Below are 12,987 nucleotides of genomic sequence, written 5' to 3' on the forward strand. Positions count from 1 at the left end.
TATCAATATTGGTCACTTTTTAACTACAAACATATATATAGATATACTAAGATAGATAGATAGATAGATAGATAGATAGATAGATAGATAGATAGACAGATAGACAGATAGATTTGTACGTATTTTTTGAACTAAAGTTAGTAGGGGTATCTTATCTGCTCAGTTACTTATTAGTGTTGCTAAATCACTTCCTCTTGTGGCTGATCAAATATTAATCAAAAACAGGAACAGAGTGATTTCCCAGTGTAGATGTCTTCTAATGGTAATACACGGAGTCTAAGAGAAATCTGTAGGTCATGTAAAAGCTTTGGAATAAGGGGAGGGATTCCCAGAGAGAAATGTCATTGGAGACAGAGATCATATGCAAGATATATCATCTGGATTAATTATTACTATTCTATGAAGGGAAAAAGAAAAAAAAAGCTTCCATATTTGTGAGCATGGATTCCAGAGCATGTCAAAATGTTTCTTTGAAAGAGAAGGTTAAGCATAAGAACTGCACAGGACATAAAAAAAGTTCCTTGTTCATGTATACTGAAGCTATAGCTAAGGTTTCATGGACAGCATATTTTTTGAATACTTGATTTAAAATGAGAGAATCATAGGATTCAGAGCTGATAGGGAACTTTAAAAGCAAGTTCTAGACTAGCCCTTTCATGTATCATAAGAGGAACCTGAAGCCCAGAGGAGAAGTGAAATGAAGTATCACACAACTTTTGAATAGATTCAAACCCTAGTTTTTCATACCAATTTAATCACTTTTTTTTCACAGTCCCATTTAGAAGTCAAGATAACCAGAAATTATTTTTCTTCCAATCTTTGCCACTACAGTCTTTCTATAAAAATGAATCCACCATCCACAATGAAAATAACTGAATCTTAATTCAAATACTAAATATTAAACAATCTCCAAAAAATAATTTTTCTTAGTTGCTTACTTCTCTTGATACACCCCACTCCCCCAAACTCCACCCCTCAAATCTACATAGTCGATTCTGAAGGCTGTATGTCATAATGGAAACAAACAATGCATACAAAGTGTTTTGAAAGTCATAAGATACTGTATACTTGTCAAGGAGTGGAGGGATATATAGTCTCCATACACAGAGGGATTACCCACCATTAAGAATAGATAGCTTTTCAAATTATTTAAATAAGTATATGTTCTTTCACCTGGACTTTCAATTGCACAACCGGATATTCTGTTAACACAATATGAGCAAGAAAGGTTGGATGAGATGGGGAGATTATATGTTCAAATGAGGACTTGAGGAAGAGGGTCTGGTAGACATAAACACACGTATTACTGAAAAAGCAAAGGATGTGCTCAGAAAATCCTAGGAATAAAGTCCCAAGAAACTGGGAAAATCCTTGTTCTTTCCCTTTGGTTTTCTGAGCCTCACTTTCTTCTCTGCAAAATGTGTACCAGGATGATATAGTAAAGCATATTGGAAATGGGGTCAGAAGGCCTGGATTCAAGTCCAACCTCTACCCTTTGCTAAGTGACCTTGAGAAAGTCATTTATCCTGCCTGGTTTTACTTGCTCCATTTGCATAATAAGGAAGTTGGACTGGATGATCTCAAATGTCCTTAGAGTAGCTCGTCTGCTCTTTGCTCTAATGTTATGATACAAGACTGTATCATAAATTTATAAAATGTTTCCAAATGTCAAGAAATTCCTGAATTCACTTAGAAAAATAGAATGCAGAAACAAAAGCAAACACCCTACCTACCACAGAGGATTCAACAGAATGGAAACACACACAAATTGGATTTTTTTTCCTAAATAATTTTGCTGACTTTCAGGAGGCCAAGGAGTCTTTGCCTGAAAACCATCAAACGTGCTGACAAAGCAGACTGGGCAAGAGACGAGGTAATGGCAGGTGGAGAAGCAGGTGCTAGAAGAAGGTTGGATTCCCTCCCACTTTCCTTTTCCCTCTCCTCCCCACCCTGGTTTAAACTCTGATGGCTAAAGAATTCAAGCAGGGGAACAGAAGCTCACTAGCGATTTTTCTCAAAGTCATTACTGGACCAGTCAGGTAAGGAAGTTCTAGGTCAACAATTACTTCACCATAAATAGCACTGATCTAGAAACTTTCCTTATAACAATGATCTCAATCAAGGAAAATGTTTATCACTGTAGCCAGTCCTGATAATGGATAAATCTCCCAAAGAATGGTAAAGTCATTTACCATTAGGCTTAGACTATGTGAACTAAACTTCAATAATATTTCTAGAAAAGATGACGTTTGCCACCAAGGGTTAGCTTCTCTAGAGTGCGGTTACACTTCATCCAGATAGTCACTGGCTCCCTAGCTAACTTCATGATAGAGATTATGACACCTCCTTCCATTCTCCTATCCCACAAGGACTGTACCATTCAAACACCTTCAGATATTCTACTTGACCATCAAAAATACTTAAAAAAAGTAAAATGCTTCAATGATATTATAATGAGTCAGTGTATCTGAAGAATGGGGTAGTGAGTAAGCATGCAAACAGAGTCCATAGCATCTCAAACACAATGTCAAACATGAGTATCAGATGGCTAGGCAGTAGATTATGTGAAGAATTTCTAGTTTCAGTGAGTAGCAAATTCCATATGAAACATAAGTATGTTATGGATATCCATAATGCTAATGCCATTTTCAGCTACGTAAATAAACAAAAATGTCCAGAATAAGGAAGATAACATTAGTGCCTAGAACTAAGCCTTACACAAAGTAGGCTGTTAATAAGTGCTTGGTGAAATGAAATTAATTACATTTTAGTACAAGCAAACAATAGTGACCAGGGTGATAAAGGGCCTAGAAACCTGGCTTCAGTCAAAGAAATGAGGAATCTTTGATCTGGAGATGAGACATGTGGAGCACATGATAGTTTTCTTCAAATACTGCAAAGGTTATCTTGTAGAAGAGGGATCTGTTCTGCTTAGTCTGAGAGGAAAGAAGAAGGAATATGGGGATGCAAGTTTCAAAGAACCAGATTTGAGACCAAGCAACATGAGATATTTATCAGGCAAATCAAGAGTGAGACTATGGCCATACTGGTGAGGGGAAGGTAAGAAGGACTTGCTTAAAAAAGAAGGAACAGAAACAAGCCAATTAGTTTCAAGCACTTCTGGAACCACTTCATAGCAGTGTCTCCACATAACTAATATGCTAATTACAAATAATTAACTCACCATTAAAAGAGCATTAGTAAATCAAGTGTAGTTTTGAGATCAATTGTAGTGGAAAGAGAGTATACTCAGATTCAAGACGCCTGAGTTCAAATACTATATTGTCCCTACCATTAATTCTACCTAATCATAGGCAAATTATTTCTCTACTCTGTCCCTCCCCTGTATCATCTCCTCAATGAAGGATTTTGACTGAATGAAGGCCTCTTCTATCTCAAAGATTTTGTACATTTCTTTGATAATGTTCTATAGCGTTCATTTTTCATAAGGTCAGATAGATAAGTGAAGACAATATTGCTCCTGTGAGGTCTCAAAAGGCCTCTTTGCAGGAATGTGACTAATGCTGGTTTTGAGACATTCTCTTAAAAACACTGGTGAAGCCTTTGTAATACACTATATGTTGAAAAATATTTGTCTTATATTTAGTCTCTCTAATGTGGGCTTTCACTGGTGGAGGGTAAAGAAAGCCAAAGGGTTTTTATACATTAAAGAAAAATTCCCCAAAGTCCACTGAACCATTGGTTATCTCTCCGAGGTCATGAGTTATGCAGTATCACATTACTAGAATCTAGAAGCAGCTGGGTGACACTGTGCATAGAGATGGGGACCTGGAATGAGAAAGACTTGAGTTCAAATCTGGCCTCAGCCACTTATTTAGATGTGTGACCCTGGGCAAGTCACCTAAATAGTCTGCCTCACTTTTCTCAACTGTAAAATGGAGACAATAATAGCACCTAACTCCCAGGGATGTTGTGAGGAGTAACTGATATGATAGCTGTAAAGTACTTAGCACAGTGCCTAGCACATGATAGGAACTTAATAAATGCTTCCCTCCTACTGCAGTACATACTATAATTAAACTATCTTTTCACAAGGTCCTATAGGCTCTTTGGTAACTAATTCTCCTTCAGTGCGGTTCAAGAAGAACCCACCTTATACTAATCTTATCTATGAAATTAAAGATAAGTACTGCTGAGTTTGTGCTTTAACTGATTCCAAGTTGCGAAACATTTAACTCAATAGAGCAAAAGATTTGGATTTAGGTGGCTTGTGATTGAATACTAGGTCTGATACTGAGTGGTATGACACTGAAGAAGTTACTTAAACTCTATGGGTTTCAGTTCCTTTCTCTTTTAAAATCAGACCACAGGACTTCTAAGGTCCTTTCTAATCTCTAAATTTGTGATGCAAGTACTATTCATTATTTCATTATATATTAACTCCAATATACAATTACCTAAATTAATAAAATAGCATCAGGATTTATCTAAACACTGAAAAATACTCAATCATTTGAATCTATTTAATTAAAATAAATCTGGTATGGATAGTTATACCTTAAACATTTTTTTCTTTTTTTTTTCACATTATTTCCTTGTTTTATTTAGAAGTCTAGGCATCTATGTTCCACAAACACACAAAGGATAAATCAAACACTCAGATGCTAAGAGTTGGTCTTCAAACATTACATCCAGTGATGCCACGCTTGCCTATGATCATGCCAATATAAAACCACATGCATACTTCAGTGGCCACGAAATTATTTAGTTGAGCTTCCTTAACTGTGAGATTTTTGAAGCTACCAGTTCAAGCTGATAGGATTATTTTTTTCAGGCTCTCAATGGCTCTGGGGACCTCAGCAGGGCTTGGAGGAACCAGTTCAACCTTGGCATATTGCCAAAATGTGACCAATCGAGGCTTTGAATAAGTTGCAGCAGCATTTAGCAGGGCCGGAGCTTTCTCGATGGCGTTGCGGACCGGCTGGGCCGTGGCGGGGGCGAGTGGAGGATCTCATGGCTGGTCAGACCATCCTCACTGGGTCCCGACCGCAGGCTCTTGGCTGAATGTCCTAAACATTTTTTCATATCAAGGTGATTGATAAGATTAATTTATTTACTGAACAAACATTTATTAAGCGTTTATTATACTTCACATTGGGGAAAATACAGAGTTTAGATGTTCAGGGGTCAGCTCTAATAGTGTTCACAGTCTGTTAACGGTATCAGATCTTGACACAGATAACAATAAAGCACATGCACACACACACAAACACACACTCTACATGAAAAATGTGCACCTAAGGCACAAAAGAAAGTTGTCAAGAAATGAAACCAACTACACCCAATTAAGAGTTTCCATCATAACATTTACTATTCCACTTTAACTTTTATTATTGTAGTATAAGAGCTATCAATAAAATTTAGCATCAACATTTCTCAAACATAGAGAAGAAAATCCTTTTCCCAACCTCAGTGCATGATTTCCCATAATCTCCGAATGCAGTACTTGGCTTGGCACATGGCTATTATCTAGGAATCAAGCCTGAATAATACCTATATTGTTCAGCACTCATCTTAGGTGTGCTCTCCCAAATGGACAGCAAGGGCCAGAAAGGCAGAGGATGCACAAATTTCTCATTTTGGTACAGTTAAAAGGAAATGCAGCAATATACATCTCACTTATTTTAAAGCCTACCTTTAACATTGTGTTTTGGTTATATTTATATGAAGGTAATAATCATCAATTAATTACATAATAGCATGTGATTTAGGTGTCATTAAGTTCTCTTCGGAACATATAGGTTTTCCTAACTAATTACGGTATATAAACTAATAATTGGTCACATTTTTATTGTACTTTAAAGTCTCTAAAGTGCTTCCTCACAAGAGCCCTGCAAGATCAGTAATATCAGTATCATCATCCCCATTATACAAATGAAGAAATTGATGCTAAGAATGGTTAACTGACTTCATCATGGCCATAAAGCCAAGAAATGCCAAAAACAGGATTAAAATCCAGGTCGTTGGATTCCTAATCATAAGACTATCAGCTATGCTACACTTCCCCCAGGAAATATTGTCACACACACACTGTGCGCATTCAGTAAATATTTGTTCAATGAACAAGATCATTACATTATAGAAATAATCATTCTACTTCAAATGATAAACTAAATTATCAATTTTAAAATTTCAAAGAAAATAATTCCACAATATAAAAATTTATTCTTGTTCTTTTGCACATGGGGAATCAATTGGACAATATATTTTTCTTAAAAAAGAAATGCAAATATCCAAGATCAAGCATTTTTGTAATAAAAATTGTCTTATCCAATCTTGAAACAATATTTTAATTATCATTCATGAACTACATTGGGATAAGTGATTTTTAGGTTATTGGATAAAGATCTGAGAGTGTATAGGAATTGTCATTCACAATATTAAATACATGATGGAATTTTTCATTATATAGCATGTTTAACATTTTTTGGTAGAGACAAGTGCGCTTTCTTTTTTTTTTTTTAGCAACCTGCACTAAAGCTTTGGAAAATCTTAACATAATTACTATTATTTCCTTGAGTTCATGTATTTAATGTAACAGTTCTAAGTTTATATTTTTCGTTAAAATATATTGAAATTTGAAGCCAATATTTTTAAGATTTGTCTTTCATATTCTCTGCCAGTTTAATATAACTTCTCTTCAGATGTAAAGCAGATTAAGGTTATCCTACTTCAAATACTTATAGGAAGAGAAAGGAAAAGGGGGAAAGAACAGGATTGTTTTAGCTGTAAATGGATGATTTGTCATAAGCAGTGTGTTGTTGTATTTAATATTCAGATCAAGGCATCTCTGTCTCATCCCTGCAAACCTTTTTGACAAAAGCCATCCCATGTCTGCCAGGAGTATCGAGTCCAGCTGAGGACAAATTTCAAGATGAACCTGAAATCAATTTGCCATCAAATTTTCATGCCTCTTCCAGACTATCTGTGGCATTTTAATTACAAGCACCCTAGGCGGGGGGTACTACAGATATTGACACTTGGTTTCTACAATAAACTTTATTGGCAACTTCTGTCTGAATGCAGTACTCAACTGGAATAACAAGAAATATACAAGGATCTGTAAGCAGCTGAGGTCCTATAATCACTCTGAAACCATCCTGTTCAGAGGGTCTGGGGACATCTTGTATAACAGGTTGGGAACATGAAAATGTTGGTTCATGGAAGGAAAAATGACTGTTTAACTAGAGTGTCCCCAAATCTCGAAGGTGTTCTCAACACTCTACAAAAGTATCTTCTAGTTTTCTTTGGTTCAGTCGAGTGTTTCTCTTGCATATAATTTGGAGATATGGCTGCCCCACCATCAAAAACAGAACAAAAGAAAACAAATCATTCCAGGATCATTCTTTAGGAGTGTGGCATAGTGCTGAGGCAGTGGATTATCAGGAAAGAGGTATAGAATTGGATTCTGAGGAAATATAAAACCCATAGGTTTTAAACCCAGCTCTTCTGCTGACTACCTATGTGACCTTGGAAAAGTCACTCACCTCTCTGAAACTCAGCTTCCTCATTTGCACTTCATTTGAGGGTTTTGAACAAGGTAAAATCTAACGTCACTTCCCCAGCTCTAGATCTCATGAAAAGAGGGTTTTCCTACAGCCCAGAATTTTCTTGAAATACCACTGAAAGGCTGGATTTAATTGAGCTCCAATGGGGGCTAATTGTGTATGGAGACAATGGGGTGGGAAGGGGAGAGACAGTTACTGTCTGACTTTTCTTAGTTCATGTCATTCCTTTTCTGTAAAGAAATTCTGTATAACTTTTTGAGGGGCAATAAATCTTAAGTATTTAGAGACTTAAAACGGAGGAGGAGAACACAATGTGATTTGCAAGACAAAATTTAGTTCTTTATAGATATAGACATCAAGGGAAAATTTGCATTTGTGCCTTTCAGGTTCATGGAGAAGGAAGTTACTATACAGACTAGCTGCAACAGGGTGTAACGTTCAAGTCAATTTTTCAAAATTTTTCAACTTCACATCCTGAAGTTGTGATGGAAGAGAACATGTGTCAATATGGGTAAAGAATTGTCATTGGAAATCACTACATGTGCTACATGCATGCCCAAACATGTGCACAGAGACAAAGACAAAATAAAGCACTGATGCATTCTACTTCATTTAGTGCCCTAGGAAGGGACAGACAGCATAGGATTCATGTGTCCTGAGGATTAAGAGTGGAAATGAACCTGAGAGAGCATCTCTATCAAGCACTCATTCTATAGAGGATGAACTATAGCTCATCCATGATGAGAGGTAGCAAGCAACAGAGCCCAGATCCTCTGTGCATACTACTAATCGATGCTGGATGGTTGTTGGGGCATGAGGGAGGAGAAACAAGGACTGAAAATGGATGTGCAAGAGGTTTTTAAATGTCCAGTTCTGTAGGGTGGGGATGGGAGGCCTACTGGATAACAAAAACAAAAGAAAATAACTAGGTTCACTTCCCACCCTTCTCCTCCTAATGGATGGGGATGGATACAGCAATGAGGAAGGACACTATGGTAGAACAGGTTAGAATATTCAGAGAAAAGATGTAGCTAATGACTCATTTTTAGAATGTAGTGAAGTCCCGCCCTCCACAGCCACATAAACACACACTCCCTAACAAGCTTTTCTTTTTTCTCATTTTCTTACAAGCGTATCATCATCAGTTTTCAGTTATAGGAGACAGAAAAATATTAAGTGACTAATTTTGCTGCAATCTATGACAGGAGAGAGAGAGAGAGAGAGAGAGAGAGAGAGAGAGAGAGAGAGAGAGAGAGAGAAGGAGAGAGAGAGAGGGGTGACATGAACTAGGATTGTGGGGATGGTGCAAGGCAGCTGTGGTTTGTGGGAAGAGCTCCAGATTTGGAGCCTGAGAACCTGAGTTCTGATGATGGCTCTGTTAACTTATTACATGGCTGTACTCAATAGGAAAGTACTTCCTCTAGCTCAAGGGCTCAGTTTTCTCCTTTGTCAAAGAAAGGGGTTTATCTGGGTAATGTCTAAGGACTGTTCTGGGTCTGAGCCTGGGATAGCTCAACAAACGTACAGAACAGGATATCAAGGCCACGTCAGTGTGCCCGGTGCTGTGGGACAGTTAGCTCTTGGCTCTGAGATCTGTTATTGTTTTGTTCAGTCTAAAAAGGTAAGAATTCAGAGGCAATTCTATGCCTTATTAAGCAAGGTTGAATCCTGGGAACTGTATTACAGGTAGCTCTTCTCCCTAGGGCAGCAGAAAGCCGCATCAGCAGCCTTCATTACAGGAGGTAGGGTATGCGTGTGAGCGTGTGCTTCGGTTTGTGTGTATGTGTGTATTTATACAGCATTATTATTCAAGTTTGTCCCCAACAGTAAAATGTAGGTACCAAGAAGAGTGATACAAGCTTATCTAAAAACTACCCTAAAGAAATTCTGAGCTGGGAGGGCACATTGGAGCAGGGGAAGGGTGTGGGGACATGTGGATCTATTGAGGGAGGATGTTATACTGATGTTATACTTTTCTCTCTAAGGATAAAATATCTAATGTAGGGAGTTACATGTGTGTACACATTTTCTAAACACAAAACATAGGCAGTTTTTAATGGAGAAGAAGTACTAGACAGCAGTACACTGTAACTTCAGGCTCACAAAATATCTGTGACTTAATAATGCTATCTCTTCAAGACTTTTTTTTTTCCCTTTGGCTATGGTGACTTAGTGTCAGCCAAAATAAATATCTCTAGTTCTAGAGACATGAAATTATAGAATTTAGATTTGGAAAGGATCTTAGAGAAGGTCAGTTAGCCCCTTGATTTTTACTGATGAGGAAGCAGAGCTCAAAGAGAAGCAGTGATTTGCCTAAGGTCATATGGCAGCAGAGCCAAGGTTTGAACTCAGCCTACATTATTGCCAAGTGAGTATTCTATGAGGCCATATTCTTTGTAATCTAAAATCTAATCAGAGAAATTGATTAGAAAAGTTTTTGTTGAATTTTTGACCTTATCTTAATAAAAGAACCAAACCTCACTCTCTCTTTTTTCACTTATATACATTTCTCTGTTTCTTTGTGTTTTGTTTGCTAACCTGAACCTATTAATGAATACTTATTCAATTGAATGTAGTTATTTCTTGGGCTTCAATTCTCTCACGCTTAGAGTGGCCTCATGGCTAAGTCCGTGGGATTCAAAATTTGTGATGAAAAAAACTATACTCTAAACAGAATGACATGAAGGAACAAATAATGCAAACTAAAATGACAACTGGAGATGTGCTCTCTATTTCCATAGGATATTGATGCTTACCAGTTGTCAAATAGGGCATCAGTGTGATCTTGCCCAAGTATAAGAAATAAGGCTTCAGAAGGTTGACAATATTTTGCAGGTACAAATATTTGAATCTGATTATCTGTTTTTTATCATATTTGTGAACCAGGAAAAGGGGCTAAATATTGTGGTAGAATGGAAATGGAACCAAATTTGTAGTCAGAAGATCCGGACTGAAATTCCAACTCTGTTTCTTATTAGATGTCTACATGGTCTTGGACAACTCATATATCCTTTTTAGACATCAGTGTTATCATTTGTAAGATGGGACTACAAAATCTTTAAGATCATTTCAAACTTTAAATATTATGATTCTATTTAAATATTCATAGTTTTAAGGTTGGAAGGGAATTTAAAAATTACCTAGTTGAACCATTCCTTTTCACAAACAGAGACCTTGAAGTAGCTCAAGTAGTACATAGCAAAGCCAGAATTCAAACTCAGGTCTCTTGAGAATACTCCCATGACTCTTCCTATGGTAAACCACATTTTGACTTTTTCAAATGATCTTCTAAAATTCATTGAAATGGCTCAATTAGAGTAGACACAATCATAGCCTTTACAGCTGGAAGAGACTATAGAGATCATCTATCTATGAAGTCTGAATTTTTTTTATGACACAGACCCCTTGAGCAACAGTCAGATGAAGCCTATGGACCCCTCCTTAGGAAAAAAAAAGTTTTTAAATGCATGACAAAATACATAGGTTTAGAAAGAAAACAATCATACTAAAATACAATCAAAATATTTAAAGAAAATTTATGACCCCAGGTTGAGAACCCCTGATTCCAGTATGACAGCCTCATTTCAAAGATGAAGAAACTGAGCCCCAAAGATATTAGGTGTTCACTGTTACATGGCAGAGGAAGGATGAAAACCAATGTCTTCTAACTCTAAATCTGTTGGTTTTCCCATGATGCTGTACTTTCTCCTGTTGGTCCTCATTTTAAAAAGTAGCTAAGCTGCTGACCAGATTCTCTTTCTGAGGCAGAAAGCATACTCAATTATTGAAGTGTGCTAAGGTCACATTTGGACCTTAAGCCCAAAGTATATGTCTTTAGGGGGAGAAGAGAGGCCAAGAGATATTCCGAAGGATGCTTTCTTTCCTCGTCAGTTGGTAGGTGGTTCATACCATCCAGAGCAGCACTGCTTATACACCTCAAACCTATTCCTTCCCATTCAGCCTTTGGCCAGCCAAAATGGTCCCACGAGTGAGACGACACTAAATATAGAGTGCACAGGAATCCCTCCACGGAGAGGCATCTGAAAGGGGCCAATAGAAGATGATATTGCTTATTTTTGGATCACTTCTCCATGCTGGAGTTCAGCCAAGGAAAGGAGTTTGCTGAGCCAACAATTACTTATTACTCTGAATCCCACTGTTCATGATTAGGGAGAGAAAGGCAGGGTCTTCTTTTTCCACACATACTATACAAATCAGTTCGTCTGGGTCATTTTAAAAGGAAAAACATTAAGTCAATTGGAACTAGCCATTTCTTTATGGCCAAATTATTGGAGCATAGTCCAACCACAAGAAAACATGCTCCACACACTATCAATATTAACACGACAAGGCCAGGATCAGCCCTAAGGGAGCTGTTAGGCCTCCTTCCCCATTGAACTCCCCAACTTCAGGACAGGCAGGTTTATTTTCAGTGAAACTGGCTGGCTCTGTTCAACAGGCCATCCTTCTGTCAAAACAAACACTCACAGGTCCCTGGAGCATAGGAGGCACTAGATATCCTGGGACAGGCCTACCTCTCTGTAGAGCTAGGACAGAGTAAATTTCCTGTCCTTAATCACTTACAAGATGCATTTCATAGCTAAATAGATATTAGTTTTTATGGCATCTTTCAACCCAAAAGACATCTGGTGCTTAACTAGCTATGAGACCCTGGGCAAGTCCCATAGCCTTTCTAAATATGTTTTTCCATCTATCAAATGGGGATAATAATACTTATGCTACCTACTCCATAGGGTTAATATGAATTATGTGTTTCATAGGCCTTTAAGTGATTTTAAAACATTAATCAGGAAGACTTGGGTTCCAATCCCACCACTGACACATGCTGGTAGAATGGTTCTGAGAAACTCATTTGCCCACCAAGACTGCCACACACAACTCTCACAGACCATAAGTTATAAAGAGATGCCAATCTTTATATTTTTCAATGTTGAGTTGGCTACACACACAAAAAAAATTACATATCTGGTAAAAACAAACAAATGAACAAATGAATAAATTGATAAAGGACTGAATGAATAAATGAATATATAAACAAAAAGATGAATGAACACATGAATAAAATAATCGAAGAAAATTTTTTTGATATTTTCCTCACAACAGCCATATCAGATAGAAAATTAAAATATTACTCTCATCTTACAGAGGAAGGAAGTGAGGCCACAGTGACTTGCCCAAGATCATACAGCTAATGGATACTGGAATCAGAATTCAAGTCTAAGTATGATACGTAGCCCCTTTCCACTATACCAAATACTCTCATAAATACAAAGTTGTACAGTAAAAATGATTATATAAACTGTACAAATTATGTAAAGATTATTGCATAAACTGCATTTACTAAGATTGGGTTTTTAATATGACTGTTTTGGTTGAATGATGTTTGATTCATTTTTTTTCTACTTTTCATTGCTGCACCTCTTCTATACAAACCCCC

General features: G+C 37.1%; 1 protein-coding gene and 1 pseudogene across 1 annotated transcript in view; both read right to left on the reverse strand.

Moving 5' to 3' along the window:
• The window catches only part of WWOX (WW domain containing oxidoreductase), a 1,192,599-nt gene that overhangs the window by 665,904 nt on the left and 513,708 nt on the right, over positions 1 to 12,987 (reverse strand). The window lies entirely within an intron of this gene.
• LOC114045321 overlaps positions 4,570 to 12,987 on the reverse strand; it is a 74,747-nt pseudogene continuing 66,329 nt past the window's right edge.

The sequence above is a fragment of the Vombatus ursinus genome, unplaced genomic scaffold, assembly GCF_900497805.2.
Source record: "Vombatus ursinus unplaced genomic scaffold, bare-nosed wombat genome assembly UNPS02014778.1, whole genome shotgun sequence".
NCBI classification, from domain to species: Eukaryota; Metazoa; Chordata; class Mammalia; order Diprotodontia; family Vombatidae; genus Vombatus; species Vombatus ursinus.